We start from the raw sequence: 16832 nt of genomic DNA on the forward strand, positions 1-16832 counted from the left end.
GATTCCAGAAACACGTGTTTAGAGATACACAGCACCAGTTGCACCAACAAGGGTGAAGAACGAACGACTATTACTGCAGGAAGTGTTATCATGCACTGCATTTACCATGATGCATTGGGGCAAATTGAGAGCTGGGATATGAGGCAGTGTGCTCCCACCCTCCTCCTCTCGATAATGTAGGTCCACCAGCTGCTCACCAACTTAGTCAAATTCAGACACAGGATTTACCAACTAACACTTAGTGCAGTAGATGGAGAAGAAACCCCTGTACAAATGGTAGATGCCCAACTCGTGAAGTTGAGATGGACACCATCGCTCATTTCTGGTTTTGTGAAGCCTACGCTTGCCCACACAGGAAATGGATTGCACCGATATGACGAACACTAGGGATGAGTCATCCTGTAGATGCATTGAGAACCTACACAAACTAATTGACAATGTGGTAACATCTCTCTAGAATTTGGGGGGCTAGGAAGGAAGTATTATTGCTTTGTGGAAACTGATGATTTGAATGATGAACGGCCAAACTGATTGTAATGTTTATATCCTTTTTATGCAAGACATAATGATGTACTTTAGCTACTTTTTTATGTCATTCAGTTCATATGCATCACTACTGCACTATAGTAAAATTGTGTGGTATTGCCAGAAGCACTTGAAGTTATTTTTGTAGACTCCAGGAGCTGTGACTGTAAGTAAAGAGCTACATGGCTCATTCACCTTGTCTAACCCAACATGGGGAGTCCAAAAGCCAGGCCCCCTGGGTGCTCCTAAGCACCCCAAAACTACAAACTGTAGCAACCAGAGAGGGCTAGGACAGAAGGGAGAGATCATGACATTATACGTGGGGGAGTAAAGGTTCTTCCAATTACAAGGACGCACCAGGGTTTCCCTGAGGAGGGGGGAGATCAGTTTTAAGTGCAAATGGATTAGGAGCCCACATGTACTTAAACATAGGAACAATGGCGGGGAATATCAGAGCCGCTGTTCGAATACAAGACTTTCGACCCCACAGGAAGTTTTACAAATATGCAAGACAAGCGTTGAAGAATGCACTAGCACAATATGTAGCTAACAACAGGAGAATGTGTAGTTTTGGTACTTTTGCGATTGTGGGTCACCAGCACCCCAGTTAAATCTTTCGACGTTTCTCCAAATTCCCACTATTGCATCTGGCGCTAGTGTTTGCCCACCTCGAAGGCTGTAAAGAAGGCAGTGTTCTGGGTATGCCAGCCATGAAAATGTTAGCAAGAACTGAACACCAGCTGCGACCACAGCCAGCTTGCAGGCCCCTGAACTCACCCAAGTCTCCCACCCATCAACTGGCGCAGGCAGTACCTAGCCCTGTTTGCATACAAGGTAAGAAATGCCGAAGAGCGGTCCCAGCGCATTCACCTTTTTGAATATTTTATTGTTTCATCAGTTTTAGTAGGAAGGGGAACCTGACAGGTCAAGAGTGTTACTAGGTCTAGGAGGAGGGCCAGCAGGCAGACAATCATGATGGTTACTTACCGGTAGTATTGATTACTCCGAGTCGTAGCCCTCCCCGTCCCAGTCCTAATTACATGATCTTAGCTCCTCCCATCAGAAATTCCCAAGCATCTAAAAAAAACATCCCTTCCCTCCAGGCCACACCCACACTCTGAGGCATATAACCATGTGACCCGCCAATCCACAACCTGTACCAACAAGCAGAAGAAGCCAAACAGGGAGGGAGGGATGGGAACCTGGACTGGGACGGGGAGGGCTACGACTCAGAGAAATGAATATTACCGCTAAGTAACCGGTCATTACCTCCTCGTCAGCACTCCCCGTTCTAACTAAATGAGCAGATACCAAAGCAAGAATCGGCTTCACTCAGTGGCAAAACCAGACTTTATTAAAGCACAGTAAAAGTCACACAACCGGAGCAGAAGCAACACAGCGTCCCCAAACCCAGAATAATCAGTCTCACCCACCACCAAACGATAATGGGACAAAGGTGTGAGGAGAACTCCAGGTAGCAGCCCTGCAGATCTCAGCCATAGACGCCCCTTGAAAACAAGCCCAGGAAGTAGCCACCCACCTCTAGTCAATCTCCCCAGAAAGGACCCAGGAGCCAGCACACCACAAGCCTCATACGCAGCCCCCACAGGTCACCTCAACCAACGACTGAGGGTAGCACCAGAAGTCTTTAGACCTTGACCAGCCAGCCCACAGGTCACAGAAAGGGAATCCAACTTACGAAAAGGCTCAGTACGCAGCAAGTAGACCCCCAGAGCCCTCCGAACATCCTAACAGTGCAGCCGCACCTCAAACTCTGAACGAGGACTCGGACAGAAAACAGGCAAAACCAGATCCACCGAGCAGTGAAACGAGGAAGGGACTTTGGGAACAAAGGAAGGATCAGGGAGTAGAACAACCCAATCAGGGAAAAAACGCAAAAAGGTGACCAAACAAAGCAAGGAGCCCAACTCCCCAATCCGCCAAGCAGAGGTAATAGCGACAAGGAAAAGCACTCTGAGCGTTAAAAACCACAGAGAAACCTCCAGCAGAGGCTCAAAGGGAGCCCCCTGCAAGACCTCCAAAACCAGAGGCAGATCCCAACTAGGTGCAAAGGACCGAATCACAGGCTTTGGAGGAAGCTCCTCAACAACTGGGACACCAGGGAAACCACAGGCTCAAAGACCGAAACCTCCAAAAGGCCCAAACAGCCGACCACTGAGCCCTAAGGGAGGACACAGTGAGACCCAAGTCAAACCCATCCTTCAAAAACTCCAAGACATGCACTGGGTCCACCTCCAAAACAGACCACCCCGTGCCGTACACCAAGTCTGAAAAGAAACCCAATGCCTGGCATAGGACTTGAGTGTCAAGGGCGCCTAGACCGCTGAATAAATTCAGCCACCGAAGGAGAACACCCCAACACCACAAGGTTCCTCCTCTCAGCAGCCAACCAGCCAGGTGCAGGCGGACCAGACACCCAAGAGACAGAGGGGGAAACTAAAAGGGACCACCGGAAACCTCCAGCACGGCCCCACTGCCAACCTCAACAACAGAGGGAACCAAGGCCTCCTGGACTAATCCGGAGCCACCAGGAACACCGAAGCCCGATCAAGCTTGACCTTCAGCAGGACCTGTGGAATTAGAGCAATAGGGGGGGGGGAGCGTGGGGGGGGGGCATATAGCAGGCCTCCCTCCCTCCCTCCCACTGGAAGGACCGGACATCCACCCTCCAAACCGCGGCTGACCGAACCAGATGACAAAACCTCTCCCTCAAAGCGTTCTCCGGGGCCGCAAACAGGTCCACCACCGGGACCCCGAACCGGGCTATCAGGCAACCAAACACTTCCCGCGACAGGCACATGTCAAAAAGGGAGCTGTATGGTTCAGTCGCTTCCTAAAGACTTTCTGGGTATTTCTGAACAGCTCTTGCGGGATGAGGATCGATCAGAATCTTTGTCCATGTTGGAACAGTTGAGTTTAATGGCAGATTTGTTCTTCGACTCCCTTAGTGCTGCGGCGGCTGGTGCCTCTGTTGCTGCTCGAAGACGGTTGTGGCTTAAGTCTTGGAAGGCGGAAGCTGCTCAGAAGGCTGCCGTGATGAAGCTGCTCTTCACGGGCTCTAAGCTGTTTGGGGAGCCATTGGAGACTTTGATAAAGAAAACTGCTGAGGACAAGAAATTGTTGGCTCCGGTCCACTCTTCTCAGAAGGGGAAGTTTGCAGATTATAAGCGGGCTTTTGTGAAGGAGTTTCAATCTAAGATGGAAGGCCAGCCATTTAGTGGTAGGGAACATGGCCGGGGTGTCCCTTCTTTCCACAAGTCCCGCGGTCAACAGGGTGCTTCCTCGTCTGCAGGTCCCTCCAAGTCGTGACTATGTGGAGAGTTCGTTGGGGGTACCGGTTGGGGGTCGCCTCACCTCTTATTTTCCTGTCTGGGAGGAGTTTGTTTGGAATCAATGGGTCCTGCAGGTGGTCCGACTTGGCTACAGAATCAAATTTGGTACTCCTCCGGTGGATGTGTTCAAAGCTACTCCTGTTCCCAGTTCTCAGACAAAGTGTTGTGCTGTGTTGGATGGGGTTCGGGACTTGGTTTCGAAGGAGGCAGTGGTGAAGGTGCCTGTAGGTCCGCAGGGTCGGGGTGTTTACTCAATCCTGTTTCTGATCCAGAAGCAAAATGGGGACTTCCATCCTGTCCTGTATCTGAAGGCTGTAAACTTGTGTATCCCTCATCAGTCCTTCAAGATGGTGACTCTGCAGATGATTCTTCCCTTCCTGTCGGTGGGGGATTTCCAGGCTTCTCTAGATCTCCAGGACGCCTATTTTCATGTGCCGGTGCACGCAGCTTTGCAAAGGTTCCTGCGTTTCGTGTGTGGGGATGGATCGTTTCCAGGCTCAGGCTCATACCCGGGAGGTTTGCAGTCTCCTTCAATGGTTCGGGTGGATTCTGAACTTGGAGAAATTCCGTCTTTGCCCCACTCAGGAACTGCTGTTCATTGGTGGGGTGTTCAACACCAGGTTGGGTAACGTCTTCCTGTAGGAGCCCTGCAGACTGACTCTTGTGCACGAACTGAGAAAGGTGTCGGTGGCTCCATCTTCCAAGGCTCGCCAGTGGTTGCGTGTTAAGGGGCTGATGTCAGCTACTGTGATGATTGTGCCTTGGGACCGTTTACGCTTGTACTCCCGGGTGAATTATTTTCTGGGTCATTGGGATCCGACCTCTCTGGATTAAGAGCTGTTGATACTGGCGGGTGTGGACATCGCCCGACAGTTGCCCTGGTGGCTGGTGGATCAGAACCTCTTGCAGGGCTCACCCTTTGTGTCCCAGGAGAGGTTGGTCCTGATGATAGCGAACTTGGTTGGGGGGGCGGTCTTGGATCAGGAGTCGGTACAGGGTCTTTGGTTTGTGCTGGAGGCGGAAATGTCCTCAAATTGGAGGGAGTTGAAGGTGGTTCAGTTGGCGTTGGCTCATTTTCTGCCTGGAGTCCTCCAGAGGGATGTAATGGTGCAGTCAGACAGCACCATCACCACCTGTGATGGTGTGTTATATCAACCCCCAGGGGAGTGCGAAGGTGGTTTCCCTCAACTTGTTGGCGCAACGGATCTGCCAATGGGAGGAGTCTCACTTGTTGTCTCTGAGGGCTTTACATCTGCCGGGAGTTTTGAACTCAGAGGAGGATCCCTCCCTGTCAGACATCAAGGCATCAGTAGTCTGGCAAAAAGTGAGGGGGTCACTAAAACAGAAACCCACTTTCCTACACTCTTCTGCTAAATCTATCACCAGCTCTCTTTTGCAGATTCTCATATGGGTTTCTGTTGTAGTAACCTCCCCACTTTTTGCTAGACAACTGATGCACTTTCACTTGATGTGCCCTGGGTCCCTGCCATTCAGGTTCCCAGGGCCTGTGTTCTTTCCCCAAAACTAACCCAATTGGCAACAGACATTGTTTCTGGACCCCTAGGTTGAGAGCCTGCTGCTCTCGGGGGCCTGAAACAAAGCACATTCTGGGAGGAGGTGCCAAACCTCCTGTTAGAACTGGGGGTCTCTAGTTGGCAGAGGTAGTTACCACTGTCCAAATAGGGACCCTTGCTTCTAGTCAGGGTAAGGAGGAAACACTCTTTAGATAACCTCTGCTTACCCCCTTGGTAGCTTGGCACAAGCAGTCAGGCTTATCCAAAAGCAATGTGTAAATATTTGTACCAAAACTCACAGTAACACAGTGAAAACACCACAAACGGACTCCACAACAGTTTAGAAGAATAAAAGGTATTTAATCTAAACTACACAAGACCAAAACAACAAAAATCCAACATACACAGTTCAAGAATATGGCTGCGAAAGAGTTCTTAAAGTTGCGATAAAAATAATCCACAGTTGCGTAAAAAGTTCACAGTTGCGTCACGTTTAGCCAACAGTACCTTTTAAATGCGACAAAGTTCCAAAGCAGAAGCTGGTGCAGTGGAAAACAAGCGATGCGTTGGTCCTGAGACCATGGAGAGGCGTTGGCGACAGCCCCGCTGCAGCAGCGGGCGTGTTGCGATTAATCCGGTCTGTATGGGGAGGAAGGCGATGACTTGTATGGATTCCGGTGCGTAGGTTCCATAGGAAGTTTGTTCTTGCAAAGGCACAATGCGATGATCTGTAGGGCCTGCGACGATCTCCTGGGCGATGATGTGTGATCCAGCGGCGATCTTCCGCTCGCAGATTCTCGATGCGATGGCTCTGCGACGATATTCACAGTGACGTGATGCGGTCCGCAAGCAAGCGGTGCGGCGATCTCACCCAGCGAGGACAGGCTCTGCGACGATGCTCGCAGCGATGGTGATCTTCCCGCAAACGAAGGATGCGACGTCTCCGGCAGCGGCAACAGGCGCTGCGACGATCTCGGCCTTTGTAGCGGCAGGAATTTCCTCGCACTGTCGGGGATGCGCTCTGCAAGCGAGCGATGCGATAACTTTTCTGTAGCAAAGTCTCTCAAATCTTGGTTTCCAGCTTCCGAGCACAGGTACAACTTCCAGAGGCACCACAACTGGCCCAAGCACTCTAGGAAGGACAGAGCTCTCTCAGCAGAGCTCAGGGAAGCTGAGGGTAAAGTCCTTTTGTTCCTGGTACTTCAAAACAGGGAGCCAGCTCACAACAGGCCCTTGGAGATTCCTTCAAGTAAGGGGACAAAGCAACACCAAAGTCCTTCTCCTTTCCTAGGCAGCAAAGCAACTGCAGGTCCGTCCAGCATCACACAGCAGGGCAGTCCGTCTTCAGTCTTCCAGCTCTCTCCTTGGCAGAGGTTCCTTCTTGTTTCCAGGATGATCTAATTTTCTCTTGTCAGGGGTCCTGTAGTTATACCCCGAAAAGTCTTTGATCCCTTTGTGCAGGAGGGCTCTGAGCCCGGTCTGAACCAGTTCTGGGTGTTCCTTGAGCACTTTGTTTTCCTGGCCTCTCCTTTCCTTTCCTTTCCTTTCAGAGAGAGGGGCAGGGTTGTCAGGCGCCCAGCAGGAGGTGGAGCCAGCATTGTGGAAGGCAGGCACAGCCCTATTCAGGTCCAGGTGCTACCCCCTCCCACCACTCTAGATGCAGATGGAGCCATTCAGCCCAGGGATGGCCCACTCAGACTCTGGGAGCCACCCAGCACCTGTCACTCATAAACCAGACAGTCAATTCACAAACAGGCCAAGGCACACAGAAAGGTCAGACAAGAGAACAGCAACATTCTAAAAGTGCTGTTCTCAAACACAGAATGTAAAAACAACCTTTCCTAAAATATATGTTATCAAATTCGGAGTTCAGAGATACCAGAATTTTATGTCCTATCTTGCTCCTATGGGAAGATATGCTGGTAGCCACTGTAGCCAGCATCCCCCATGATAGCCTATGGGGCAAGATAGCCTTACAATAGTGAAAAACAAAATGGCTGTAATTCACTACCAGAGCATGTCACCTGTACAAGTACATGCTCTACCTTTCACATACACTGCATCCTGTCCAAGGGGGTACATCGGGGCTTCCATAGGGGTGACCAATGTGTACAGAAAGGGAAGGGTTAGGCCTGGCCAGTGGGAACACTGACCAGGAGGACATGGCAGTTCACAGACTGCACACAGGCACTGCGGTGGCAGGCCTGAGACCCCATTTTAGGGCTACTCATGTGAGTGGCACAATCAGTGCTGATGGGCCACTAGTAGCATTTGTTATCACCAGCCCTGGCACACTCCGTGCACTTTACTAGGGACTTCTTGGTGACACAAATATGCCAATCATGGATAACCAATCACAATAACAATTTACACAGAGAGCATATGCACTTTAGCACTGATTAGCAGTGGTAAAGTGCCCAGAGTCCTATTGCCAACAGCCACGGGTCAGGAAAAATAGGGGCGGAAGAAGCAAAATGTTTGGGGATAACCCTGCAAAAAGGGCCATTTCCAACACCTCCTCTCCTAGGATGGGCAGGGTTCACGAAGGGGAAGCTTCAAACGTTTCAGGGGATTGTCCCCCCGCTTCTCCCTCAGCCATAATGCTGCCTTAGCGTTCGCCTTCCCGCCTACCAGCTCCGTTCCTGCCTCCCAGCCGCTCGCCCCTTCCCCCTCCCCAACTTAAATGGCGACCGCTGCAGGGAGCGCAAGCTAGACCCCTGACCGCCGTCAGGGATCAGCTCTTCCCCCACAGCTCCACCTGTCTGACCCACAGCTGTAGTCCCACACAGGCAGGGTTCGAGACCCCTACCTGCGGAGTGCCGCGCTCCAGTTTTCTTGCTTCTGTACTTTTTCGTATAATTTACTGTGCCTTGTTTTGACTCCTGCCCACTGCTTGTTTTCAGAGGATTGTCCCCCCGCTTCCCCCTCAGCCATTACGCTGCGTTAGCGTTCGCCTTCCCGCCTACCAGCCCCGCTCCCGCCTCCCAGCCGTTCGCCCCTCCCCTACTTAAATAGTGACCGATGCACGGTCGCGCCAAAGACGCACCTTAGGCAAGCTCGTCTCCGCCCGTCCGTGCCAGGACCGCACCCAGCGCTAGACCCCCGGGCCACCGCGAGCACCATAATGCGAGACGCCGCTACGAAGCCACCTTCCTCCACGCACTCAATGCCGGCCGAGCTACCGCCTGCTTCCAGGTCATCCGAAGCACACCCATGGACCATTCACCTGCCGAAACTACAGCTTCAACATCCAGCGTACACCAGCACGACCCCCCCCCCACCAAGGCAGGCAACACCACCTCAGATGCATACTACTCAACACCCGCTCCGTCCACAGGCATGCAGTTGAACTCTGGGACCTGCTCGACTCATCCTCCACGGACGTTTCCTTCCTGACAGAGACCTCATCGGCACCCAACTTTGCCATAGCCATCCCGGATAGCTAAAATATCACCTGTGGGATGGCATCAACAGTCCGGGAGGAGGAGTCGCCATCGTCCACAGAAATACCCTCAGAATCTCGACCAACACCGAAGACACCCTCTGCACCGCCGAACACCTGCAGTTCCAGATCTACATTGATCCCAACACCACCCTCAGAGGGACCCTCATGTACAGACCCCCCCGGACCTCGGCCACAGTTCATCGACTCCATCACAGAAGCCATCAGTGCACATGCCTTGGCCTCCACAGACTAAATCCTCCTCGGTGACCTCAACTTCCACCTTGAGAACACCAATGACAGCAACTCCACCACACTACTGGGCAACCTCGCCAACCTTGGCCAAAAACAACACGTCACGACACCCACCCACTCCGCTGGACACGCGCTTGACCCCATTTTCTCCGCCAGCAGCCAGGTCACTGTCAGCCACACCACCAAACTCTAATGGACCGACCACCGCTGCATCCACTTCACCTTCAAGAAAACCACCACACACAACCACCAGCAAGGAATCCCCCACCGCCTCTGGGCACAAGGTCACCGAAGACCAGCTAATCACCACCCTCGCCCGAGACCCATCGACAGACCACACCGACACAGCCGTCCGCAACTTCCAGCAATGGATCAACAACTGCGCCAACACTCTCGCCTCAATCACGAAACCCACAAACAGACGCAAGGACAGAAGAGCCATTTGGATCACCACAAATCTCCAGACATCCGAGCAGACCTGCCGGAGACTGGCACCGCGAGCAAACAATGGACAACCATGCAGCCCTCAACAAAGCCTGCCACGGACACCACCAACTCATCCGAACGGTCAAAAGGACCTCCTTCAAGGAACACATCGACAACAGCGCACACAATGGCAAAGAGTTAGTCAACATCGTAAAGGAACTCGCCAACCCCAGCTCCAGCGACATCCCACTGTCACAAGACTTCTGCGACTCTATAGCCTCCTTCTTTCACCGCAAGATCTCAGACATCCACGACAGCTTCAACACCCAGACCTCTCCATCAGCCACTGACACCCCAGACTCACCACCCCCCAGTCACACCGGCCACCTGAGCTCCTGTATCTAAATGTTGTTCCCTTCCTGATAGATTGTTCGAGCGGCCCCCGTCCAGCAAATGGATCTGATACGGGAATTCCGGATTTCACTTCATTAGTAGGTCCTTGATTATATCCTTACAATATGTCGGATTCGATCATTACTGTACTATTTTAATGATTATGCATATGATTCCTTCTTAAGGTTATGAACTCGTGTCACTGATCTTCATTGGGATTTATCTCCCCATACTGATGTACTCAGGTACGTCCCTTTTTGTCTACCCTACCCACTTAAACTGGAATGAGATTTGTCCATTACAAAATTAACTCACCCCTCCCCCCTTTTTAATATTAGGTTGGCTGCCCCTTCCTTATTGCCTGTCCTGAAGAAGACCCACCCGCAAGGAATCCTAATTATCCTGCTTAATAGGGTCGAAACGTCGACGCCCGTCCCCTTGACAGCCCCGTTCAACCCACCATTCGTTTTCATGATGGACATGGGGGCATGTTTCTTTAAAATTTGTCATTAAGTAATTGGTTGCTGTGTATATTGTGTTACACTGATATCTCAATACTACTGGATCAATATCGTGTTTTTAATTGTCACTAAAAAACCCCCCTCACCTTACCTTCACTACATCACTTCCCCTCCTTCCCTATGGGGCACCTGTACCGTCACAATTGTATATATTTTGTGAATACTCAATAATGCTCGTTTTCCTATAATGTGAATAAAACATTATAGAGGTATTTTCGTTTACGAGATTTACTTGATTGTTTTTCTAATTAATTTGTTCTCCTTCACTGGGACCCCCTTGTTCTATTACAGGTGTTCCTGCTTGATGCTAATGCTGGGGGATTCCTATTCTTTTTGCAGGAGACGCCAATGCCAGCTATTTTGGGTTATTACCCCTAATGTTTGATCTTATGTAGAATGGGCTCCCACGCCTAGTGTTTACTTCCTTCATATTGATGTCGCTGATGTTACATGCCAAGTGCTAACCTTTTCATATTTCAGCACAACACTATGGACTTATTTACCATTTCAGTCTTATTCCCAATTCCCTTGTAAATAATCCCCCGGGCATAGATTGCCCTGGCGCTTGCTAGCGCCTTGTTGTGATTACGGCCTATGTTATGTTTACCCTTGCAGGTTGGAGTCAATATAGAACTTAATAATTTTCCAACTCAAGCTGGTGTCGTGCCTCTTTTGTGGTGTGCCTGGTGTGTCGTCGGTGGGTACTGCGTGAGTGTTTCACATGTCCTCCGAAGTTTGGCCTGCCCGCTTGGTTCCGTGCTACCCCCCTGGAGATTTGGTAACCCCATTTCTTACACTTTAACATTCACATTTTTCAGGAGACTTGGAGGTCTGTTTATAGAGCAGGTGCAAAAATTCTGTTCATGATGTACTCTTGGGACAGTGTTGACAGTTGGGGGATCTAGCGATCTAGCTTATAACTGCATTAAATTGCAAATGAACTCACATGAAATCTTAGGAATAAACCTCTTTTCAATTGAAGGGGCCATATTGCTTATCTCTAACATCTACAATCACAGACCTACAAGGAATAAGGAACCCGAAATATCACGTTGAGCCATATAGGGAGCATGAACCTGAAAAGGGTGCACAGATAGCAGCTGGGTACCTCAATCTTACACGTGAGCCTCTAGATAAGTTTGTGTGCGCAATTAACGATGCAGAACATGAAAAATGGGGAATTCCTAGAGTAGGTTTATTACTCATGATAAAATAGTCAGCTTTGGCAATCCAACTTATGGCACGGACGATTACCATAGGTCGTAGATCGTGTGATGGCTGTTCAACATCACATATGGAGGGCAAGGTATTAAAGGTTAAGAGGATGCATCAGACCAGTAGAATACATTACATCATGCGTGATCTCCATCTTTGGTCATTCATGAGGGACATGAATGTAATCTGGCGCAAAGATAAGCACCATAATGCCACCTCACAATGCAAAGATCTATAACTCTGCAAATAAATGTACCATGGATTCCATCACATGGGAAAGTGACAGACTTGAATAATAAGTAGACACTGAACTGCCCACACAGAGTCTCCCACAAACTTCATCATGTAGCTACAGTAATGATGCAAGCAAACTAGTCATGGACTGAAGGACATGATGCAAGCACTGGCATACCTATGCCTCTAGCTATATGGAACACTAAGGAACCTTTTTTATAGGGATGCTAAGACCCCAATCCATTCAATCCATAACTTATTCTACTTGATTCAATAAAGCCTACTAATAGATGAAACTAAACCTACTGACAACATTAAAGAGGAAAAATAGGGAGATGGCAAGATATGCCAGCAACTGCTACAGACCTGTACAGGTGGCAGCAAGGCCTGAATGGGAGAATTCCATCTGGCTGGATCTGCCATACTGCTGCCCATGGAATACTGAAAAAGTAGACTTTCAGACACAGGTATTCCACTTCAAAGAGTCATACTTCTTAAGCGAGTTAGATAATGGCAAGAAAATAAATATGGAGCTAGAACTTAGATCACAATCGCCGGCCCCATTAGAGCTTTTGATTGAAGAAACATGCAATGCAGTTTACAGGCTCACCAACTGCAAGGCACCGAGGCTTGACAACCCAAGTACTTGCACACCAATCAGTTTAATCGATAACCTGCACAAAATCATCTGCCGCCAAATCCTCGGAAAATTCCAAGAGTGGCTCGAGGAAAATTGTATTTTATCAGACTTACAAGATGGGTTTATGGTAAACCAGCAGAATTGATGACATTTTTAGATGCAGCTCATTTTACTGGAATGCTAGCAGTGTGCAAGGGCGTCTTTTATGTGGCATTTGTCAATCTTTGGTTGGCGTTTGACCTGATCCTGCCTCAATCTTTGGCAGGTTTCGGCTAAAATGGGTATACCTCGTAGCAATTTGTCCATTTTAATGAGTTCCCAGCAGCAATTACACCCACGTCAGCTGGGGAAATGGCAATTTGACCAGTCGCAGAACAATTAACAAGGCAGGGAGGGGTTGGGGCAGAGGGGTGTCATTCAGGTTTGTGCACCGGCCCGGACTCTGTTTTTATCTCAAATAAACAACCCCAAAATGACTTGTGGCTCAAATGAGGATTCCAGAAACACGTGTTTAGAGATACACAGCACCAGTTGCACCAACAAGGGTGAAGAACGAACGACTATTACTGCAGGAAGTGTTATCATGCACTGCATTTACCATGATGCATTGGGGCAAATTGAGAGCTGGGATATGAGGCAGTGTGCTCCCACCCTCCTCCTCTCGATAATGTAGGTCCACCAGCTGCTCACCAACTTAGTCAAATTCAGACACAGGATTTACCAACTAACACTTAGTGCAGTAGATGGAGAAGAAACCCCTGTACAAATGGTAGATGCCCAACTCGTGAAGTTGAGATGGACACCATCGCTCATTTCTGGTTTTGTGAAGCCTACGCTTGCCCACACAGGAAATGGATTGCACCGATTTGACGAACACTAGGGATGAGTCATCCTGTAGATGCATTGAGAACCTACACAAACTAATTGACAATGTGGTAACATCTCTCTAGAATTTGGGGGGCTAGGAAGGAAGTATTATTGCTTTGTGGAAACTGATGATTTGAATGATGAACGGCCAAACTGATTGTAATGTTTATATCCTTTTTATGCAAGACATAATGATGTACTTTAGCTACTTTTTTATGTCATTCAGTTCATATGCATCACTACTGCACTATAGTAAAATTGTGTGGTATTGCCAGAAGCACTTGAAGTTATTTTTGTAGACTCCAGGAGCTGTGACTGAAAGTAAAGAGCTACATGGCTCATTCACCTTGTCTAACCCAACATGGGGAGTCCAAAAGCCAGGCCCCCTGGGTGCTCCTAAGCACCCCAAAACTACAAACTGTAGCAACCAGAGAGGGCTAGGACAGAAGGGAGAGATCATGACATTATACGTGGGGGAGTAAAGGTTCTTCCAATTACAAGGACGCACCAGGGTTTCCCTGAGGAGGGGGGAGATCAGTTTTAAGTGCAAATGGATTAGGAGCCCACATGTACTTAAACATAGGAACAATGGCGGGGAATATCAGAGCCGCTGTTCGAATACAAGACTTTCGACCCCACAGGAAGTTTTACAAATATGCAAGACAAGCGTTGAAGAATGCACTAGCACAATATGTAGCTAACAACAGGAGAATGTGTAGTTTTGGTACTTTTGCGATTGTGGGTCACCAGCACCCCAGTTAAATCTTTCGACGTTTCTCCAAATTCCCACTATTGCATCTGGCGCTAGTGTTTGCCCACCTCGAAGGCTGTAAAGAAGGCAGTGTTCTGGGTATGCCAGCCATGAAAATGTTAGCAAGAACTGAACACCAGCTGCGACCACAGCCAGCTTGCAGGCCCCTGAACTCACCCAAGTCTCCCACCCATCAACTGGCGCAGGCAGTACCTAGCCCTGTTTGCATACAAGGTAAGAAATGCCGAAGAGCGGTCCCAGCGCATTCACCTTTTTGAATATTTTATTGTTTCATCAGTTTTAGTAGGAAGGGGAACCTGACAGGTCAAGAGTGTTACTAGGTCTAGGAGGAGGGCCAGCAGGCAGACAATCATGATGGTTACTTACCGGTAGTATTGATTACTCCGAGTCGTAGCCCTCCCCGTCCCAGTCCTAATTACATGATCTTAGCTCCTCCCATCAGAAATTCCCAAGCATCTAAAAAAAACATCCCTTCCCTCCAGGCCACACCCACACTCTGAGGCATATAACCATGTGACCCGCCAATCCACAACCTGTACCAACAAGCAGAAGAAGCCAAACAGGGAGGGAGGGATGGGAACCTGGACTGGGACGGGGAGGGCTACGACTCAGAGAAATGAATATTACCGCTAAGTAACCGGTCATTACCTCCTCGTCAGTACTCCCCGTTCTAACTAAATGAGCAGATACCAAAGCAAGAATCGGCTTCACTCAGTGGCAAAACCAGACTTTATTAAAGCACAGTAAAAGTCACACAACCGGAGCAGAAGCAACACAGCGTCCCCAAACCCAGAATAATCAGTCTCACCCACCACCAAACGATAATGGGACAAAGGTGTGAGGAGAACTCCAGGTAGCAGCCCTGCAGATCTCAGCCATAGACGCCCCTTGAAAACAAGCCCAGGAAGTAGCCACCCACCTCTAGTCAATCTCCCCAGAAAGGACCCAGGAGCCAGCACACCACAAGCCTCATACGCAGCCCCCACAGGTCACCTCAACCAACGACTGAGGGTAGCACCAGAAGTCTTTAGACCTTGACCAGCCAGCCCACAGGTCACAGAAAGGGAATCCAACTTACGAAAAGGCTCAGTACGCAGCAAGTAGACCCCCAGAGCCCTCCGAACATCCTAACAGTGCAGCCGCACCTCAAACTCTGAACGAGGACTCGGACAGAAAACAGGCAAAACCAGATCCACCGAGCAGTGAAACGAGGAAGGGACTTTGGGAACAAAGGAAGGATCAGGGAGTAGAACAACCCAATCAGGGAAAAAACGCAAAAAGGTGACCAAACAAAGCAAGGAGCCCAACTCCCCAATCCGCCAAGCAGAGGTAATAGCGACAAGGAAAAGCACTCTGAGCGTTAAAAACCACAGAGAAACCTCCAGCAGAGGCTCAAAGGGAGCCCCCTGCAAGACCTCCAAAACCAGAGGCAGATCCCAACTAGGTGCAAAGGACCGAATCACAGGCTTTGGAGGAAGCTCCTCAACAACTGGGACACCAGGGAAACCACAGGCTCAAAGACCGAAACCTCCAAAAGGCCCAAACAGCCGACCACTGAGCCCTAAGGGAGGACACAGTGAGACCCAAGTCAAACCCATCCTTCAAAAACTCCAAGACATGCACTGGGTCCACCTCCAAAACAGACCACCCCGTGCCGTACACCAAGTCTGAAAAGAAACCCAATGCCTGGCATAGGACTTGAGTGTCAAGGGCGCCTAGACCGCTGAATAAATTCAGCCACCGAAGGAGAACACCCCAACACCACAAGGTTCCTCCTCTCAGCAGCCAACCAGCCAGGTGCAGGCGGACCAGACACCCAAGAGACAGAGGGGGAAACTAAAAGGGACCACCGGAAACCTCCAGCACGGCCCCACTGCCAACCTCAACAACAGAGGGAACCAAGGCCTCCTGGACTAATCCGGAGCCACCAGGAACACCGAAGCCCGATCAAGCTTGACCTTCAGCAGGACCTGTGGAATTAGAGCAATAGGGGGGGGGGGGGAGCGTGGGGGGGGGCATATAGCAGGCCTCCCTCCCTCCCTCCCACTGGAAGGACCGGACATCCACCCTCCAAACCGCGGCTGACCGAACCAGATGACAAAACCTCTCCCTCAAAGCGTTCTCCGGGGCCGCAAACAGGTCCACCACCGGGACCCCGAACCGGGCTATCAGGCAACCAAACACTTCCCGCGACAGGCACATGTCAAAAAGGGAGCTGTATGGTTCAGTCGCTTCCTAAAGACTTTCTGGGTATTTCTGAACAGCTCTTGCGGGATGAGGATCCATCAGAATCTTTGTCCATGTTGGAACAGTTGAGTTTAATGGCAGATTTGTTCTTCGACTCCCTTAGTGCTGCGGCGGCTGGTGCCTCTGTTGCTGCTCGAAGACGGTTGTGGCTTAAGTCTTGGAAGGCGGAAGCTGCTCAGAAGGCTGCCGTGATGAAGCTGCTCTTCACGGGCTCTAAGCTGTTTGGGGAGCCATTGGAGACTTTGATAAAGAAAACTGCTGAGGACAAGAAATTGTTGGCTCCGGTCCACTCTTCTCAGAAGGGGAAGTTTGCAGATTATAAGCGGGCTTTTGTGAAGGAGTTTCAATCTAAGATGGAAGGCCAGCCATTTAGTGGTAGGGAACATGGCCGGGGTGTCCCTTCTTTCCACAAGTCCCGCGGTCAACAG

The 16832-nt window shown here is 49.9% G+C and overlaps 1 protein-coding gene across 1 annotated transcript in view; it reads right to left on the reverse strand.

Moving 5' to 3' along the window:
• LOC147725615 (uncharacterized) overlaps positions 1 to 16832 on the reverse strand; it is a 152909-nt gene that overhangs the window by 97273 nt on the left and 38804 nt on the right. The window lies entirely within an intron of this gene.

The sequence above is a fragment of the Lissotriton vulgaris genome, chromosome 3_2, assembly GCF_964263255.1.
Source record: "Lissotriton vulgaris chromosome 3_2, aLisVul1.2, whole genome shotgun sequence".
In the NCBI taxonomy this organism is placed as follows: Eukaryota; Metazoa; Chordata; class Amphibia; order Caudata; family Salamandridae; genus Lissotriton; species Lissotriton vulgaris.